This window comes from Pelobates fuscus, chromosome 2, assembly GCF_036172605.1.
Source record: "Pelobates fuscus isolate aPelFus1 chromosome 2, aPelFus1.pri, whole genome shotgun sequence".
In the NCBI taxonomy this organism is placed as follows: domain Eukaryota; kingdom Metazoa; phylum Chordata; class Amphibia; order Anura; family Pelobatidae; genus Pelobates; species Pelobates fuscus.
The window spans coordinates 16898955-16918509 of record NC_086318.1 but is presented as its reverse complement, the minus strand read 5'-3'; the positions used below and the strand labels follow the sequence as shown (position 1 = coordinate 16918509).

The following is a 19555-nucleotide window of genomic DNA, read 5'->3' as shown; positions in this document are numbered from 1 at the left end:
TAGTCAAGCAGGTGCATTTCCAATTCAGAAGACTTCTAACGTCAGCAGATTTAGCAAAAATTAAATAATGTTTCTGCCAGGTTTTGAACCTGGGACCTTTCGCATATGAGGCGAACGTGGTAACCACTACACTACAGAAACTGCCGCAATACCGTCTTTGCGCAGGAAAATTGGGGGAATGTGTTTGCTGCATACCCATCGTATTTAAAAAGTCCCCAGATTCAAATGCCTATTTCCTTCAACAAACATAGAAGAAGAAAACAGTCTGTTGATGTGAAATTGCATTCTTGGCAAAAGTTTGATCTGTCCAGTCAATCATTTCCAAACCTACACACATACAGTAAACAATCCCTCCCCTCTGCCTGTGATATAATTAAGGCAGTTAATGCATTAACTTAATTATCCCCAAGCAGAAAAAAATAAAAAACGCACATTTTTCTAAAGTACCATAAGTGGCCCAAAACACAACATATCCCCATAAATGTTACATCACCCGACAGCTCTGATCTGGGTGAGCGACATATCCGAAAATCACCCAGATCAGATCAGGGGTTCAGAAATTTCATAGAAGTCATAATTTTGCCCAGGCGAACCCGGGATTTCATGCCCAAAACAGTTCCATAGATTGGCGGCTAAGTGCCGCTGGAGGACCGACCGGGAACCGCGAGGTTTTCATGCCGAAAATAGCTCCAGGGCATTCGCGGCAAAGTCCCCTTGAAGTCTATTCGTGGTTTAAGTCAATGCGAACAAGATGGCCGCCACCGCGTGTTCCAATGTCGAATGGCGGCCACGTCGACTGCTCGGGAGTTCGAAGAACCATTGTCTAAAGTCCCAATGGCCACAAATAGGGTATCTCAGCCAAAACTAATTAAAAGGGGCCATAGTCACAGAGCAAAAGGTTGGCAAATATTCCTCTCCAAAAACCAGTGGCGAGGTCACTTTCGCCACAACTCTATTCAGCAAGCTGATCGCTCATGTGAGTAAACATGATTTTCTTGCATTTTTAGTAGAAAATCCATCTCTGAAAGTACAGCGAGCATGAGTTTTGCTTTTGTCGACGGTGATTTTTGCACAAAACCCTTCTCCCATTGTAGGGAATATGACAAAAAGAACAGATGCACTTGAAATTTGCAAAGAGACTTCGAAAAGCCGCATTCTAACAAAAAGGAATCCAAAACGGAACTAACGCAATGTTTCTGCCCGGTTTCGAACCGGGGCCCTTTCGCGTGTTAGGCGAACGTGATAACCACTACACTACAGAAACTACAGCTGTGCACATACCTGTTGAGACCGGAGTAGATTGCGCCATGTGCAAGCACTGAATGCAAGACAGAAAATGCTGTCTTGCATTCGGTACTTGCACATGGCGCATGCTGATTTAATGAGTGCAATTCAGCTTTTTCTCAGACAACATTAGCTTTAGGTTTTTGGAAACCACTTTATTCAGCTAACAGATCGCTTACGTCTTGCCGAGTATACGTGATTTTTGGATTCATAGTCAAGCAGGTGCATTTCCAATTCAGAAGACTTCTAACGTCAGCAGATTTAGCAAAAATTAAATAATGTTTCTGCCAGGTTTCAAACCTGAGACCTTTCGCGTGTGAGGCGAACGTGATAACCACTACACTACAGAATCTGCCACAATGCTGACTTTGCGCAGGAAAATTGGGGGAATGTGTTTGCTGCATACCCATCGTATTTAAAAAGTCCCCAGATTCAAATGCCTATTTCCTGCTGTTACGACACTCACCGCCTGGAGAGTGAAGCCGCCGTTTAGTCGATAATCCCCTTTCTCCAGAAATGCAATTCCAGTTTAACCGATCATAAAACTCCCGAACGGAGCATACGAATGCGGTAACTCCCGATCAGCAATCCATCCGAAATCCTTCCACAGCTAGAAATAAACGAAAGCGCTGTCCCAATAGTCAATCCCTCCACAAACGAGACAAAGCTCCGTTTTGAAGGTCAAGCAGAATGTGTTTAATGGGGGCTACCTGCCCAGTATTTATGCAGGTCTCCACCAGGTAGACACTCCCCTAGGGGACCTGGTGGAAGACTGTAAAATATATTAAACAGTAGCCAATCACAGTGGCTATAACACAAGCCCTTCCCATTTTACCCATAATACATCTTTTCCTATCCTGGAGATAATTAGGGAGAAACCTAATTAACTCCGAGGATAGGAACCATCGCCATTTTAAAACCAAACACAAAAAAATGCAATAAAATACATAAAATCAGAAGTACCGAATATATAGTGTTCGTGCAACGTATCCCCAGATAGCCTGGATCTGAGGGCATATTCCTACCGAATAGCGCTCAGGTCCGATGTACACAGTCCAATCGCCATGGAGTCAAAGTCTCTCATAAGTCCTTCGGTATACGAATGACTCCATGGGACGGCTATCTGGGTAAGTTCATACGGATGAAAGAAACTCCCGAACGGAACAGTGTTCGTATGCCTCCAAGGGAATAAAAGGGGAGACGGCCGTCTCCAGCGGTGTTCGGTAGATAAAGAGTCCGTTTTTAGGGTGGGGGTCCCTTCCTGCTCTGTCTCCCCCTCCCAGTGGCCTCTAATGAGATCTAGGGGTCCGAGGACCCTTCTCCCATAAAGCAGCTCAAAGGGGGAGAACCCAGTAGATTCCTGGGGCACCTCTCTGTAGGCAAACAACAGATGAGGCAGGAATCGCTCCCAGTCTCGGCAAGTGTCAGAAAAGGTCCTCAGCATCTGTTTGAGGGTGCCATTAAATCGCTCGCAGAGACCGTTAGTCTGTGGATGGTATGGGGAACTAAGTATCGGTTTAATGCCGCATACCCTCCACAGCTGCTGGGTGAGCACAGCGGTAAATTGGGTTCCCTGGTCAGAGAGGATCTCTTGAGGGAACCCGACCCTGGTAAAAATCCTAACCAGGGCATCAGCAACTGTCTCTGCCTCTATATTAGACAGCGCTACTGCCTCTGGATAGCGAGTGGCATAGTCCACCACGGTGAGAATGTATTTCTTACCAGATGGACTAGCCCTGGCCAGTGGACCCACAATATCAACGGCTATGCGGGCAAAGGGCTCCCCAATAATAGGCATCGACATAAGCCTACCTTTTGGGTGGTCCCCCCGCTTCCCTACCCGTTGACAAGTGTCACACGTGCTACAATATATCCGCACAGCCTGGTTAATTCCTGGCCAAAAAAAATTCTGCATAATCCTATGGCCTGTGCGGCGGGACCCTAGATGTCCGGCTAGCGGAACATCATGCCCTATCCGCAGAATCTCCCGCCGGTATTTCGCGGGCACTACCAGCTGTCGATTCGGCGGAGGGGCAACACTTTTCTGGGACGGCTTAGGGATCCGATATAACCTGTCCCCCACCCACTCATACCGCTCCCCCTCTGCTCCTTCTTCTCCCGTGTCTGCTCTGCCCCTATACCTCTGGAGAGATGGGTCTGTCTGGGTTTCCCTCCCGAACTCCTCTGGGGAATCCCAACTAGCTAACGTCTGCCCTGGGGTGTCAGTCGGGGAATCGGTTCTTACCTGGGTCTCAGCAGCAGGTGGGCCGGTTCCAGCAGCACGGGTCTGAGCACGGGTAGTCACTGGATTAGCTTCGCCAGGTCCCATAGTAGCATAGGCAGAAATCAGGGGGGCCAAATCATTTCCCAGCAAAACATCGGCAGGCAAGTCCTTCATAACCCCCACATTCACATGTCCAGCTCCCACTCCCCAGTCCAAATGAACACGGGCAACAGGCAGACGGAACACGGCGCCTCCTGCCACCCTTACTGCTACAGTATTCCCGGTATGTTGGTGTTCCGAAACCAGGTTCTTTTGGAGCAAGGTCATAGTAGCTCCGGTGTCTCTTAGACCAGTGACCTCTTTCCCATTCAACTTAACGGTCTGCCTGTGGTGTTGACGGTTGTCCTGCTGCGCTGCTTGGACTGGGTCTGCTTCGTGAAGGAAACCCCAAAACTCCTCCTGCTCAAGGCAGTGAGCAGACGGCTGAGGTGGCTGCTGGGCTCCGCCGGCTGGGTTTCTCCAGGACGGTGCTTGGTTGGCATGGTTTAAAGGGCATTCTGGTCTTTTATGTCCCATCTGCTTGCATCCATAGCACTGGACCTGGTTGGAGTAACCCCGTTTGTTGAATCGGGCTGACTGCCCATGGTTGGTTGCTGGCGGCATAGCGGGGGTACGTTGTGCTGGGGGGTGATATAGGTTGGTGGTTGGAGGTGCTGCCGGTTTGTATTCCACTCGGGCAGGGACCTTGGCTGCTGTCTGATCGAGCTTACGGGCATCAGTGTATTCGTCAGCCAGACGAGCAGCTTCATGGAAGGTAGCGGGTTTACGGTCCCTGACCCACTCTCGAACTCCTGCAGGTAACTTGTCAAAGCAGTGTTCTAGCAGGAACACTTGCAGCACCTCTTCCCCAGTTACCGCTCGACACCCTGTCATCCAGTGGGCTGCCGTGCGGTGTACCCGGCATGCCCATTCCACATAGGAATCACCAGCCTGTTTATTATTGTCTCGGAATCGCCTCCGGTACGCCTCAGGGGTAACAGCGTACCGGGTCAAAAGGGCATCTTTTACTGCCCGGTAGCTAGTGAGTTCCTCCTCTGGGATGGCCCGAAAAGCTTCACTGGCCCGGCCGGATAATTTCCCAGAGAGGATAGGAACCCATTCTTCTGCTGGCACCTGGTGTAAAGCACACTGTCGTTCAAAGTCCGCCAGGAACCCGTCTATCTCTCCTTCAGTCTCAATAAAAATTTTAAAAGCAGCAAATGGTACCTTTTTCTTCCCATTATTATTATGGGGTACCTCTGCTGCTGCAGCTCCGCTTCTCTGGAGCGCCTGTTGTGCTGCCACTGCGGCTTGTACTTGCACCACAATATCCGCTGCAGGGTTGGGGCCAAAGTGTGCCAGCCTTATCTGAACTGCCCGGTTAAACGCTATCTCCTCGGGTGTTAAATCCAGCAGGCCAGGCACATTAGCTATCTCCCTTCCCTGTGCTGTATCCATCTCTACCAATATAGCAATAATCTCTCTTTTCTTGAGATTGCTCGCTGATCGTCCTCTGCGCTCCAAAATGTCTTTAAGGGTAGCACGCCTTAATTCCTCATATTGCATTTCCAATCCGGGGTGTGTAGCTGGCCTTCAGGGCGGTGGGATTCATCCCGTCGCTTGCCACCAATTGTTACGACACTCACCGCCTGGAGAGTGAAGCCGCCGTTTAGTCGATAATCCCCTTTCTCCAGAAATGCAATTCCAGTATAACCGATCATAAAACTCCCGAACGGAGCATACGAATGCGGTAACTCCCGATCAGCAATCCATCCAAAATCCTTCCACAGCTAGAAATAAATGAAAGCGCTGTCCCAATAGTCAATCCCTCCACAAACGAGACAAAGCTCCGTTTTGAAGGTCAAGCAGAATGTGTTTAATGGGGGCTACCTGCCCAGTATTTATGCAGGTCTCCACCAGGTAGACACTCCCCTAGGGGACCTGGTGGAAGACTGTAAAATATATTAAACAGTAGCCAATCACAGTGGCTATAACACAAGCCCTTCCCATTTTACCCATAATACATCTTTTCCTATCCTGGAGATAATTAGGGAGAAACCTAATTAACTCCGAGGATAGGAACCATCGCCATTTTAAAACCAAACACAAAAAAATGCAATAAAATACATAAAATCAGAAGTACCGAATATATAGTGTTCGTGCAACGTATCCCCAGATAGCCTGGATCTGAGGGCATATTCCTACCGAATAGCGCTCAGGTCCGATGTACACAGTCCAATCGCCATGGAGTCAAAGTCTCTCATAAGTCCTTCGGTATACGAATGACTCCATGGGACGGCTATCTGGGTAAGTTCATACGGATGAAAGAAACTCCCGAATGGAACAGTGTTCGTATGCCTCCAAGGGAATAAAAGGGGAGACGGCCGTCTCCAGCGGTGTTCGGTAGATAAAGAGTCCGTTTTTAGATCCATGGGTTTTGCACCGAACACCGCTGATTCGCCTCGTGTCCAAAATGGCCGCCGCCTCGTGTTCGGCATACGAACGACGACCACCCGTACGAAATGGAATGGAGAGGTGTTTGCGGTTAACCACAACGTTCTAGGGGGGGGGGGAGCCTGGACGCCAAGCCGAGCGGACGCATCTGCCACAAGCTCCTGCTAGACGGGCCGCAAAAGCGGAGAAAAACGGCAAAGATATGGCACAACGACCCTTACAGGTGCATCACCCATGCCGGGGATGCACCGCCGATCAGGTGGATACTACCCCGAGGCCTGCCGATGCCGGGAGCGCGGGGATGCAGCTGCGGCCTACTGGGGCTGGAGCCGGGGGGAGACGGCCGCTCTCCTCGGTGACGGAGCCCACAAGCGACATCACCGCAACCTACCCCCCCCCCTATGGACCGGTGGGGGATATCCCGGTCCCTGCTGGACCACCATGTCTAAGCAGAAAGCAGACAAGCAAGCCCCACGGTACGCAGAGGCACCAGAATCTCAAGGCTCTCTTAAGATGGCCGCCCCACGTGGGCCCCAGCGGGGGGTAGCCCAACCCAAGCTATCCACTCCTCCGCGAGAACACCTTGACTGGCTCTGCACACAGCTTGGGGACATGCTACACAGCAGAGGCATACCGTACTACAAGGCTGAAGCATTGGTGGCCTCGTGGATCCGACCGGCGGCAAGGCGCAGTCACTACAGGCGCATACCTCGAGCCTCCAGAGCTGCTGTTCGGCTATATAGGTTCCGGCGAGCCTTAAAGAGGGACGGAGCACTAGGTTTATCGCATGCAAGCTTCCACCTAAAGTCACACAAAACTGGGATAAACACACAAGCTACTCTAGTGGGGCACTCATTGGACCGGTCTCATACGAGCCAGCGCAACTCGAACCAGCACTCACCCGCCATCACTACGACACAGGGATACGTGCGGCTGCACACCCCCAAAGCTACCACCGGGCAGAGTGTGCACCTAACACATACAAAACCACCTCACACAAGCAGCGGAGTCCTGACCAGGCCCAAAGATGCGCCTCACGGTCCAGAGCTCTACCCACAACGACGGGGACGCGGTACTGAGGGCCGCCCACAATGCCTTCCCAGGCCGAAGACCACATGGAGTCAGACTCCAAGGCACCGACCACACCGCCGGAGGCTTACCCGCCGCTGGCGGCGGCAGAACATCCGAGCCCCACATGGCGCCCGAAGAAGGGACGACCCGGCCTCTCCGAGCAACCGAGTCAGGGGCCTGGGGCTGGCAGACAGCTGCCACCAGTCTGCACCAAGTCGTACCCCTGTGGAATTTACCAGTTGCCGAGGCCGTCTTTCCCACCCCTCAGACACGCACGACAGCTCTACCCAGCAGCGGGATAGGCTGAACTAACCCCGCTAACAGACTGTCTCACTACCACCACCCCTGGTTAAGGACTGTTGGGACATAACCTGTTCAGCTACACGACCTCCCTTTGCTGGACTTCCGTTTGTAACCTCACTCCTAAGTTACCTGTTGGTTTTGTAATTAGCTATAGCATGCATATAGATAAAGCGACTAGACGAAGCGTAATGTTGAATCCTTATTGCTCAAACGGTAGACGAATGGACAAGCTCTTTATTTTATTATCATTTACTTTCTCTTAACGTATGGCAGACTTTCAAATGACACCCAGCATTATTGAATGGCAGGGCATGTAGACTGACGATTGCCTGCATAGTTTCACTAGCTGTGTAAGAACCTGTGCCTAGTATATAGCGTCTAGAATTTTCACATACACGTGCAGCGAGTTATATATCAATGGCTACGTCTTACTTCCGTGTGTTTACATTAACCGCTCTGCCACCTGCTTAACTTGCATTAATTGTTAAGTGTGTTTAGTCAGTCATGTAGGCCTAATTGTTTCTCCTAAATTGCTCCCCTTATGTAACATACGTGTACCGCTAGTTAACCAGTTTTTGTGCATCTCGCATGCAGTGATATTTATGTTTAGATCAATGTATATTGCCTGCCTTACTCACGTGTGACTCATAACACTTGACTTGTATCTTGCTTTTCATTAACTGTTTAGTTCGCAAACTTAACATATCCACTGTTGTCACACTTGCTTAGACAACGTATTAATGCTTAGCCGAGATTATTATCACTGTCTGGGATAATGTACCTGAGTTTGTGGAGCTTACCAACCTTGCTATTGATTTACTCTTACTGTTTTACTTATAAAAAAAAAAAAAAATGAGGCTGTCGTACACTGGAGTTGATGTACCATTGCAGATGTATAAGTCATGTGCTTAACCTCTAACACTCCTTTTTCTTCTGTATTGTACCTTTATTGCCTCAATAAAAGAAAGATTGACAAAAAAAAAACCCACAACGTTCTAATTTGTGGTCAAGGTGTTAATGAGCCGCACACTCCTCTCCTGGGTGGCCGATGTTCGGTAGTTTCAATCGGTACTTTAGAAAACGTACGAACAACAGCATACGGACAGGAAATCCACGAATTCAATGAAAACAGACGAACCAGCAATACAGGTCTATGCAGCAGGGTTCGTCACACCTTCAACATACATAGAAGAAGAAAACAGTCTGTTGATGTGAAATTGTATTCTTGGCAAAAGTTTGATCTGTCCAGTCAATCATTTCCAAACCTACACACATACAGTAAACAATCCCTCCCCTCTGCCTGTGATATAATTAAGGCAGTTAATGCATTAACTTAATTATCCCCAGGCAGAAAAAAATAAAAAACGCACATTTTTCTAAAGTACCATAAGTGGCCCAAAACACAACATATCCCCATAAATGTTACATCACCTGACAGCTCTGATCTGGGTGAGCGACATATCCGAAAATCACCCAGATCAGATCAGGGGTTCAGAAATTTCATAGAAGTCATAATTTTGCCCAGGCGAACCCGGGATTTCATGCCCAAAACATTTCCATAGATTGGCGGCTAAGTGCCGCTGGAGGACCGACCTGGAACCGCAAGGTTTTCATGCCAAAAATAGCTCCAGGGCATTCGCGGCAAAGTCCCCTTGAAGTCTATTCGTGGTGTAAGTCAATGCGAACAAGATGGCCGCCACCGCGTGTTCCAATGTCGAATGGCGGCCACGTCGACTGTTCGGGAGTTCGAAGAACCATTGTCTAAAGTCCCAATGGCCACAAATAGGGTCTCTCAGCCAAAACAAATTAAAAGGGGCCCTAGTCACAGAGCAAAAGGTTGACAAATATTCCTCTTCAAAAACCAGTGGCGAGGTCACTTTTGCCACAACTCTATTCAGCAAGCTGATCGCTCATGTGAGTAAACATGATTTTCTTGCATTTTTAGTAGAAAATCCATCTCTGAAAGTACAGCGAGCATGAGTTTTGCTTTTGTCGACGGTGATTTTTGCACAAAACCCTTCTCCCATTGTAGGGAATATGACAAAAAGAACAGATGCACTTGAAATTTGCAAAGAGACTTCGAAAAGCCGCATTCTAACAAAAAGGAATCCAAAACAGAACGAAACCAATGTTTCTGCCCGGTTTCGAACCGGGGTCCTTTCGCGTGTTAGGCAAACGTGATAACTACTACACTACAGAAACTACAGCTGTGCACATTCCTGTTGAGACCGGAGTAGCATGCGCCATATGCAAGCACTGAATGCAAGACAGAAAATGCTGTCTTGCATTCGGTACTTGCACATGGCGCATGCTGATTTAATGAGTGAAATTCAGCTTTTTCTCAGACAACATTAGCTTCAGATTTTTGGAAACCACTTTATTCAGCTAACAGATCGCTTACATCTTGCCGAGTATACGTGATTTTTGGATTCATAGTCAAGCAGGTGCATTTCCAATTCAGAAGACTTCTAACGTCAGCAGATTTAGCAAAAATTAAATAATGTTTCTGCCAGGTTTCGAACCTGAGACCTTTCGCGTGTGAGGCAAACGTGATAACCACTACACTACAGAATCTGCCACAATGCCGACTTTGCGCAGGAAAATTGGGGGAATGTGTTTGCTGCATACCCATCGTATTTAAAAAAGTCCCCAGATTCAAATGCCTATTTCCTTCAACATACATAGAAGAAGACAACAGTCTGTTGATGTGAAATTGTATTCTTGGCAAAAGTTTGATCTGTCCAGTCAATCATTTCCAAACCTACACACATACATTAAACAATCCCTCCCCTCTGCCTGTGATATAATTAAGGCAGTTAATGCATTAACTTAATTATCCCCAGGCAGAAAAAAATAAAAAACGCAAATTTTTCTAAAGTACCATAAGTGGCCCAAAACACAACATATCCCCATAAATGTTACATCACCTGACAGCATTGATCTGGGTGAGCGACATATCCGAAAATCACCCAGATCAGATCAGGGGTTCAGAAATTTCATAAAAGTCATAATTTTGCACAGGCGAACCCGGGATTTCATGCCCAAAACAGTTCCATAGATTGGCGGCTAAGTGCCGCTGGAGGACCGACCTGGAACCGCAAGGTTTTCATGCCGAAAATAGCTCCAGGGCATTCGCGGCAAAGTCCCCTTGAAGTCTATTCGTGGTTTAAGTCAATGCGAACAAGATGGCCGCCACCGCGTGTTCCAATGTCGAATGGCGGCCACGTCGACTGTTCGGGAGTTCGAAGAACCATTGTCTGAAGTCCCAATGGCCACAAATAGGGTCTCTCAGCCAAAACAAATTAAAAGGGGCCCTAGTCACAGAGCAAAAGGTTGACAAATATTCCTCTTCAAAAACCAGTGGCGAGGTCACTTTTGCCACAACTCTATTCAGCAAGCTGATCGCTCATGTGAGTAAACATGATTTTCTTGCATTTTTAGTAGAAAATCCATCTCTGAAAGTACAGCGAGCATGAGTTTTGCTTTTGTCGACGGTGATTTTTGCACAAAACCCTTCTCCCATTGTAGGGAATATGACAAAAAGAACAGATGCACTTGAAATTTGCAAAGAGACTTCGAAAAGCCGCATTCTAACAAAAAGGAATCCAAAACAGAACGAAACCAATGTTTCTGCCCGGTTTCGAACCGGGGTCCTTTCGCGTGTTAGGCAAACGTGATAACTACTACACTACAGAAACTACAGCTGTGCACATCCCTGTTGAGACCGGAGTAGCATGCGCCATATGCAAGCACTGAATGCAAGACAGAAAATGCTGTCTTGCATTCGGTACTTGCACATGGCGCATGCTGATTTAATGAGTGAAATTCAGCTTTTTCTCAGACAACATTAGCTTCAGATTTTTGGAAACCACTTTATTCAGCTAACAGATCGCTTACATCTTGCCGAGTATACGTGATTTTTGGATTCATAGTCAAGCAGGTGCATTTCCAATTCAGAAGACTTCTAACGTCAGCAGATTTAGCAAAAATTAAATAATGTTTCTGCCAGGTTTCGAACCTGAGACCTTTCGCGTGTGAGGCAAACGTGATAACCACTACACTACAGAATCTGCCACAATGCCGACTTTGCGCAGGAAAATTGGGGGAATGTGTTTGCTGCATACCCATCGTATTTAAAAAAGTCCCCAGATTCAAATGCCTATTTCCTTCAACATACATAGAAGAAGACAACAGTCTGTTGATGTGAAATTGTATTCTTGGCAAAAGTTTGATCTGTCCAGTCAATCATTTCCAAACCTACACACATACATTAAACAATCCCTCCCCTCTGCCTGTGATATAATTAAGGCAGTTAATGCATTAACTTAATTATCCCCAGGCAGAAAAAAATAAAAAACGCAAATTTTTCTAAAGTACCATAAGTGGCCCAAAACACAACATATCCCCATAAATGTTACATCACCTGACAGCATTGATCTGGGTGAGCGACATATCCGAAAATCACCCAGATCAGATCAGGGGTTCAGAAATTTCATAAAAGTCATAATTTTGCACAGGCGAACCCGGGATTTCATGCCCAAAACAGTTCCATAGATTGGCGGCTAAGTGCCGCTGGAGGACCGACCTGGAACCGCAAGGTTTTCATGCCGAAAATAGCTCCAGGGCATTCGCGGCAAAGTCCCCTTGAAGTCTATTCGTGGTTTAAGTCAATGCGAACAAGATGGCCGCCACCGCGTGTTCCAATGTCGAATGGCGGCCACGTCGACTGTTCGGGAGTTCGAAGAACCATTGTCTGAAGTCCCAATGGCCACAAATAGGGTCTCTCAGCCAAAACAAATTAAAAGGGGCCATAGTCACAGAGCAAAAGGTTGGCAAATATTCCTCTCCAAAAACCAGTGGCGAGGTCACTTTCGCCACAACTCTATTCAGCAAGCTGATCGCTCATGTGAGTAAACATGATTTTCTTGCATTTTTAGTAGAAAATCCATCTCTGAAAGTACAGCGAGCATGAGTTTTGCTTTTGTCGACGGTGATTTTTGCACAAAACCCTTCTCCCATTGAAGGGAATATGACAAAAAGAACAGATGCACTTGAAATTTGCAAAGAGACTTCGAAAAGCCGCATTCTAACAAAAAGGAATCCAAAACGGAACAAAAGCAATGTTTCTGCCCGGTTTCGAACCGGGGACCTTTCGCGTGTTAGGCGAACGTGATAACCACTACACTACAGAAACTACAGCTGTGTACAACCCTGTCGAGACCGGAGTAGCATGCGCCATGTGCAAGCACTGAATGCAAGACAGAAAATGCTGTCTTGCATTCGGTACTTGCACATGGCGCATGCTGATTTAATGAGTGCAATTCAGCTTTTTCTCAGACAACATTAGCTTCAGGTTTTTGGAAACCACTTTATTCAGATAACAGATCGCTTACGTCTTGCCGAGTATACGTGATTTTTGGATTCCTAGTCAAGCAGGTGCATTTCCAATTCAGAAGACTTCTAACGTCAGCAGATTGAGCAAAAATTAAATAATGTTTCTGCCAGGTTTCGAACCTGGGACCTTTCGCGTGTGAGGCAAACGTGATAACCACTACACTACAGAAACTGCCACAATGCCAACTTTGCGCAGGAAAATTGGGGGAATGTGTTTGCTGCATACCCATCGTATTTAAAAAGTCCCCAGATTCAAATGCCTATTTCCTTCAACATACATAGAAGAAGAAAACAGTCTGTTGATGTGAAATTGTATTCTTGGCAAAAGTTTGATCTGTCCAGTCAATCATTTCCAAACCTACACACATACAGCAAACAATCCCTCCCCTCTGCCTGTGATATAATTAAGGCAGTTAATGCATTAACTTAATTATCCCCATGCAGAAAAAAATAAAAAACGCACATTTTTCTAAAGTACCATAAGTGGCCCAAAACACAACATATCCCCATAAATGTTACATCACCCGACAGCTCTGATCTGGGTGAGCGACATATCCGAAAATCACCCAGATCAGATCAGGGGTTCAGAAATTTCATAGAAGTCATAATTTTGCCCAGGCGAACCCGGGATTTCATGCCCAAAACAGTTCCATAGATTGGCGGCTAAGTGCCGCTGGAGGACCGACCTGGAACCGCGAGGTTTTCATGCCGAAAATAGCTCCAGGGCATTCGCGGCAAAGTCCCCTTGAAGTCTATTCGTGGTTTAAGTCAATGCGAACAAGATGGCCGCCACCGCGTGTTCCAATGTCAAATGGCGGCCACGTCGACTGTTCGGGAGTTCGAAGAACCATTGTCTAAAGTCCCAATGGCCACAAATAGGGTCTCTCAGCCAAAACAAATTAAAAGGGGCCATAGTCACAGAGCAAAAGGTTGGCAAATATTCCTCTCCAAAAACCAGTGGCGAGGTCACTTTCGTCACAACTCTATTCAGCAAGCTGATCGCTCATGTGAGTAAACATGATTTTCTTGCATTTTTAGTAGAAAATCCATCTCTGAAAGTACAGCGAGCATGAGTTTTGCTTTTGTCGACGGTGATTTTTGCACAAAACCCTTCTCCCATTGTAGGGAATATGACAAAAAGAACAGATGCACTTGAAATTTGCAAAGAGACTTCGAAAAGCCGCATTCTAACAAAAAGGAATCCAAAACGGAACAAAAGCAATGTTTCTGCCCGGTTTCGAACCGGGGACCTTTCGCGTGTTAGGCGAACGTGATAACCACTACACTACAGAAACTACAGCTGTGTACAACCCTGTCGAGACCGGAGTAGCATGCGCCATGTGCAAGCACTGAATGCAAGACAGAAAATGCTGTCTTGAATTCGGTACTTGCACATGGCGCATGCTGATTTAATGAGTGCAATTCAGCTTTTTCTCAGACAACATTAGCTTCAGGTTTTTGGAAACCACTTTATTCAGATAACAGATCGCTTACGTCTTGCCGAGTATACGTGATTTTTGGATTCCTAGTCAAGCAGGTGCATTTCCAATTCAGAAGACTTCTAACGTCAGCAGATTGAGCAAAAATTAAATAATGTTTCTGCCAGGTTTCGAACCTGGGACCTTTCGCGTGTGAGGCAAACGTGATAACCACTACACTACAGAAACTGCCACAATGCCAACTTTGCGCAGGAAAATTGGGGGAATGTGTTTGCTGCATACCCATCGTATTTAAAAAGTCCCCAGATTCAAATGCCTATTTCCTTCAACATACATAGAAGAAGAAAACAGTCTGTTGATGTGAAATTGTATTCTTGGCAAAAGTTTGATCTGTCCAGTCAATCATTTCCAAACCTACACACATACAGCAAACAATCCCTCCCCTCTGCCTGTGATATAATTAAGGCAGTTAATGCATTAACTTAATTATCCCCAGGCAGAAAAAAATAAAAAACGCACATTTTTCTAAAGTACCATAAGTGGCCCAAAACACAACATATCCCTATAAATGTTACATCACCCGACAGCTCTGATCTGGGTGAGAGACATATCCGAAAATCATCCAGATCAGATCAGGGGTTCAGAAATTTCATAGAAGTCATAATTTTGCCCAGGCGAACCCGGGATTTCATGCCCAAAACAGTTCCATAGATTGGCGGCTAAGTGCCGCTGGAGGACCGACCGGGAACCGCGAGGTTTTCATGCCGAAAATAGCTCCAGGGCATTCGCGGCAAAGTCCCCTTGAAGTCTATTCGTGGTTTAAGTCAATGCGAACAAGATGGCCGCCACCGCGTGTTCCAATGTCGAATGGCGGCCACGTCGACTGTTCGGGAGTTCGAAGAACCATTGTCTAAAGTCCCAATGGCCACAAATAGGGTCTCTCAGCCAAAACAAATTAAAAGGGGCCATAGTCACAGAGCAAAAGGTTGGCAAATATTCCTCTCCAAAAACCAGTGGCGAGGTCACTTTCGCCACAACTCTATTCAGCAAGCTGATCGCTCATGTGAGTAAACATGATTTTCTTGCATTTTTTAGTAGAAAATCCATCTCTGAAAATACAGCGAGCATGAGTTTTGCTTTTGTCGATGGTGATTTTTGCACAAAACCCTTCTCCCATTGTAGGGAATATGACAAAAAGAACAGATGCACTTGAAATTTGCAAAGGGACTTCGAAAAGCCGCATTCTAACAAAAAGGAATCCAAAACGGAACAAAAGCAATGTTTCTGCCCGGTTTCGAACCGGGGACCTTTCGCGTGTTAGGCGAACGTGATAACCACTACACTACAGAAACTACAGCTGTGCACATCCATGTTGAGACCGGAGTAGCATGCGCCATGTGCAAGCACTGAATGCAAGACAGAAAATGCTGTCTTGCATTCGGTACTTGCACATGGCGCATGCTGATTTAATGAGTGCAATTCAGCTTTTTCTCAGACAACATTAGCTTCAGGTTTTTGGAAACCACTTTATTCAGCTAACAGATCGCTTACGTCTTGCCGAGTATACGTGATTTTTGGATTCATAGTCAAGCAGGTGCATTTCCAATTCAGAAGACTTCTAACGTCAGCAGATTTAGCAAAAATTAAATAATGTTTCTGCCAGGTTTCGAACCTGGGACTTTTCGCGTGAGGCGAACGTGATAACCACTACACTACAGAAACTGCCACAATGCCGACTGTGCGCAGGAAAATTGGGGGAATGTGTTTGCTGCATACCCATCGTATTTAACCCCTTAACGCCGTTACGGCGTGCTATGCCGTCACGGGTTAAGTGGGCTTTAACGCCGTTATGACGGCATAGCACGCCGTAACGGCTTGCAGCCCCAGGAGGTAAGTTATACTTACCTCCGCCGCGATCCGCTTCGGGAGGACTGCCTCACAGCCCAGGCAGCCCTCCCACGGCAAATGAGGCCCCCGGGGGCCATGTGATCGCTCTCAAAGAGCGATCACATGGCCCCCTATAGCTGGCTGTGGATATGCCAGCAGGGGGACTGTTTGAAATATCAGACAGTCCCCCTGCTGGTGGGAAGAATTAAAACAAATAATTAGACATGTGTAAAAATAAAATAAATGCATTTTTATATATATATAATATGTATATATATTATATATATAATATATATACATATTATATATATGTAACGTCATACAAAGTGTATTTTAATATTAATATAAGTATATATATTAATAATAAAATACACTTAGAATGACATTACATATATATAATATGTATATATATTATATATATAATAGATGTACATATATATATTATATATAAATACGTATAATTAAAATAATAAATAAATTAAACAATAAAATAAATAAATAAAATATTGAAACAAAATTTAATATAAATTATATATGCATATGTAATTTCATTCTAACTGTATTTTGTTATTAATATATATATATCGGTAACAAAATACACTTAGAATGACATTCTATATATATCTATCTATATATAAAATGCAAATAACCGCAAATATATATATATAGATAAATACATATAATTACATAAAAGATTACATCAGTATACACGTAGAATTTAAATACCTATAAATGCATATATATTAAAATTCTACATGTATATTTAAATAATCTTTTAATGTAATTATGTGATTTGATTAATTAAAATTTGATTGACATGCATGACAACACAGGGAGAAAGTGCAGAGAATTTAATTTGCAAGCACTATATTTGACCCTGTAACTCTCCAAGACACCATAAAACCTGTACATAGGGGGTACTGTTTTACCCGGGAGACTTCGCTGAACTCAAATATTCGTGTTTCAAACTGGTAAATTGTATTACAACGATGATATTTTAAGTAAAAGTGACGTTTTTTGCATTTTTTACAAGCGAACTGCACTTTTATGGTCTATATTATTGTTGTAATATGTTTTACTGTTTTAAAACACTAATATTTGTGTTTAGTGAAGTCTCCCGAGAATAACAGTACCCCCCATGTACAGGTTTTATGGTGTTTTGGAACGTTAGAGAGTCACATATAAGGCTTGCATTTCATTTTTTTCACATTGAAATTTGCCAGATTGGTTATGTTGCCTTTGAGAGCGTATGGTAGCCCAGGAATGAGAATTACCCCCATGATGGCATACCATTTGCAAAAGTAGACAACCCGAGGTATTGCAAGTGGGGTATGTCCAGTCTTTCTTAGTAGCCACTTAGTCACAAACACTGGCCAAATATTTGTTTTTTGCTTTTTTCACACAAAAACAAATATGAACGCTAACTTTGGCCAGTGTTTGTGACTAAGTGGCTACTAAAAAAGACTAAACATACCCCACTTTCAATACCTTGGCTTGTCTACTTTTTCAAATGGTATGCCATTATGGGGGTAATTCTCATTCCTGGGCTACCACACCGTCTCAAAGGTAACATTACCAATCTGGCAAATTTCAATTTGAAAATGTAATGTTCTATATTTGACCCTGTAACTTTCCAAAACAACATAAAACCTGTTAATGGGGGGTACTGTTGTACTCGTGAGACATCGCTGATTACAAATATGTGCATTTTTTTTGCAGTAAAACCTAACAGTATTATGACATTCACAGTTAAAATGTCAGACGGAAATGCAAATTTAAAAAAAAATCTTATTTTCTCACATTTTTTTTACTTTTATTCATAATAAATGATGTTCCATATATGAATAGTTAATGATAGATTAAAGCCCTGTTTCTCCTGAACAAAATGATATATAGTAAGTGTGGGTGCATATAATTTGAAAGAGGGGAACTACGGGTGAACAGACACATAGCGCAAATTCCAGTTTTTGTTTACGTTTTGTTTTGATCAGAACGTGCACTACTGACTCCGTCCTGAAGGGGTTAAAAAGTCCCCAGATTCAAATGCCTATTTCCTTCAACATACATAGAAGAAGAAAACAGTCTGTTGATGTGAAATTGTATTCTTGGCAAAAGTTTGATCTGTCCAGTCAATCATTTCCAAACCTACACACATACAGTAAACAATCCCTCCCCTCTGCCTGTGATATAATTAAGGCAGTTAATGCATTAACTTAATTATCCCCAGGCAGAAAAAAATAAAAAACGCACATTTTTCTAAAGTACCATAAGTGGCCCAAAACACAACATATCCCCATAAATGTTACATCACCCGACAGCTCTGATCTGGGTGAGCGACATATCCGAAAGTCACCCGGATCAGATCAGGGGTTCAGAAATTTCATAGAAGTCATAATTTTGCCCAGGCGAACCCGGGATTTCATGCCCAAAACAGTTCCATAGATTGGCGGCTAAGTGCCGCTGGAGGACCGACCTGGAACCGCGAGGTTTTCATGCCGAAAATAGCTCCAGGGCATTCACGGCAAAGTCCCCTTGAAGTCTATTCGTGGTTTAAGTCAATGCGAACAAGATGGCCGCCACCGCGTGTTCCAATGTCGAATGGCGGCCACGTCGACTGTTCGGGAGTTCGAAGAACCATTGTCTAAAGTCCCAATGGCCACAAATAGGGTCTCTCAGCCAAAACAAATTAAAAGGGGCCATAGTCACAGAGCAAAAGGTTGGCAAATATTCCTCTCCAAAAACCAGTGGCGAGGTCACTTTCGCCACAACTCTATTCAGCAAGCTGATCGCTCATGTGAGTAAACATGATTTTCTTGCATTTTTAGTAGAAAATCCATCTCTGAAAGTACAGCGAGCATGAGTTTTGCTTTTGTCGACGGTGATTTTTGCACAAAACCCTTCTCTCATTGTAGGGAATATGACAAAAAGAACAGATGCACTTGAAATTTGCAAAGAGACTTCGAAAAGCCGCATTCTAACAAAAAGGAATCCAAAACGGAACGAAAGCAATGTTTCTGCCCGGTTTCGATCCGGGGACCTTTCGCGTGTTAGGCGAACGTGATAACCACTACACTACAGAAACTACAGCGGTGCACAATCCTGTCGAGACCGGAGTAGCATGCGCCATGTGCAAGCACTGAATGCAAGACAGAAAATGCTATCTTGCATTCGGTACTTGCACATGGCGCATGCTGATTTAATGAGTGCAATTCAGCTTTTTCTCAGACAACATTAGCTTCAGGTTTTTGGAAACCACTTTATTCAGCTAACAGATCGCTTACGTCTTGCCGAGTATACGTGATTTTTGGATTCATAGTCAAGCAGGTGCATTTAAAATTCAGAAGACTTCTAACGTCAGCAGATTTAGCAAAAATTAAATAATGTTTCTGCCAGGTTTCGAACGTGATAACCACTACATTACAGAAACTACCACAATACTGACTTTGCGCAGGAAAATTGG

The 19555-nt window shown here is 45.0% G+C and overlaps 9 non-coding genes across 9 annotated transcripts; all 9 read right to left on the bottom strand.

Annotated features, from left to right (window-relative positions):
- Positions 1–1191: 1191 nt before the first annotated feature.
- Positions 1192–1264, bottom strand: TRNAV-AAC (transfer RNA valine (anticodon AAC)). Its single transcript has one exon. It is a non-coding gene; the product is annotated as a tRNA-Val (tRNA).
- An 8240-nt stretch (positions 1265–9504) lies between these two features.
- Positions 9505–9577, bottom strand: TRNAV-AAC (transfer RNA valine (anticodon AAC)). The gene has a single exon. It is a non-coding gene; the product is annotated as a tRNA-Val (tRNA).
- A 1423-nt stretch (positions 9578–11000) lies between these two features.
- TRNAV-AAC (transfer RNA valine (anticodon AAC)) lies at positions 11001–11073 on the bottom strand. The gene has a single exon. It is a non-coding gene; the product is annotated as a tRNA-Val (tRNA).
- Positions 11074–12496: 1423 nt separating this feature from the next.
- Positions 12497–12569, bottom strand: TRNAV-AAC (transfer RNA valine (anticodon AAC)). Its single transcript has one exon. It is a non-coding gene; the product is annotated as a tRNA-Val (tRNA).
- Positions 12570–12868: 299 nt separating this feature from the next.
- On the bottom strand, positions 12869–12941 carry TRNAV-CAC (transfer RNA valine (anticodon CAC)). Its single transcript has one exon. It is a non-coding gene; the product is annotated as a tRNA-Val (tRNA).
- Positions 12942–13991: 1050 nt separating this feature from the next.
- On the bottom strand, positions 13992–14064 carry TRNAV-AAC (transfer RNA valine (anticodon AAC)). Its single transcript has one exon. It is a non-coding gene; the product is annotated as a tRNA-Val (tRNA).
- A 299-nt stretch (positions 14065–14363) lies between these two features.
- TRNAV-CAC (transfer RNA valine (anticodon CAC)) lies at positions 14364–14436 on the bottom strand. The gene has a single exon. It is a non-coding gene; the product is annotated as a tRNA-Val (tRNA).
- A 1051-nt stretch (positions 14437–15487) lies between these two features.
- On the bottom strand, positions 15488–15560 carry TRNAV-AAC (transfer RNA valine (anticodon AAC)). Its single transcript has one exon. It is a non-coding gene; the product is annotated as a tRNA-Val (tRNA).
- Positions 15561–19104: 3544 nt separating this feature from the next.
- Positions 19105–19177, bottom strand: TRNAV-AAC (transfer RNA valine (anticodon AAC)). The gene has a single exon. It is a non-coding gene; the product is annotated as a tRNA-Val (tRNA).
- Positions 19178–19555: the final 378 nt, after the last annotated feature.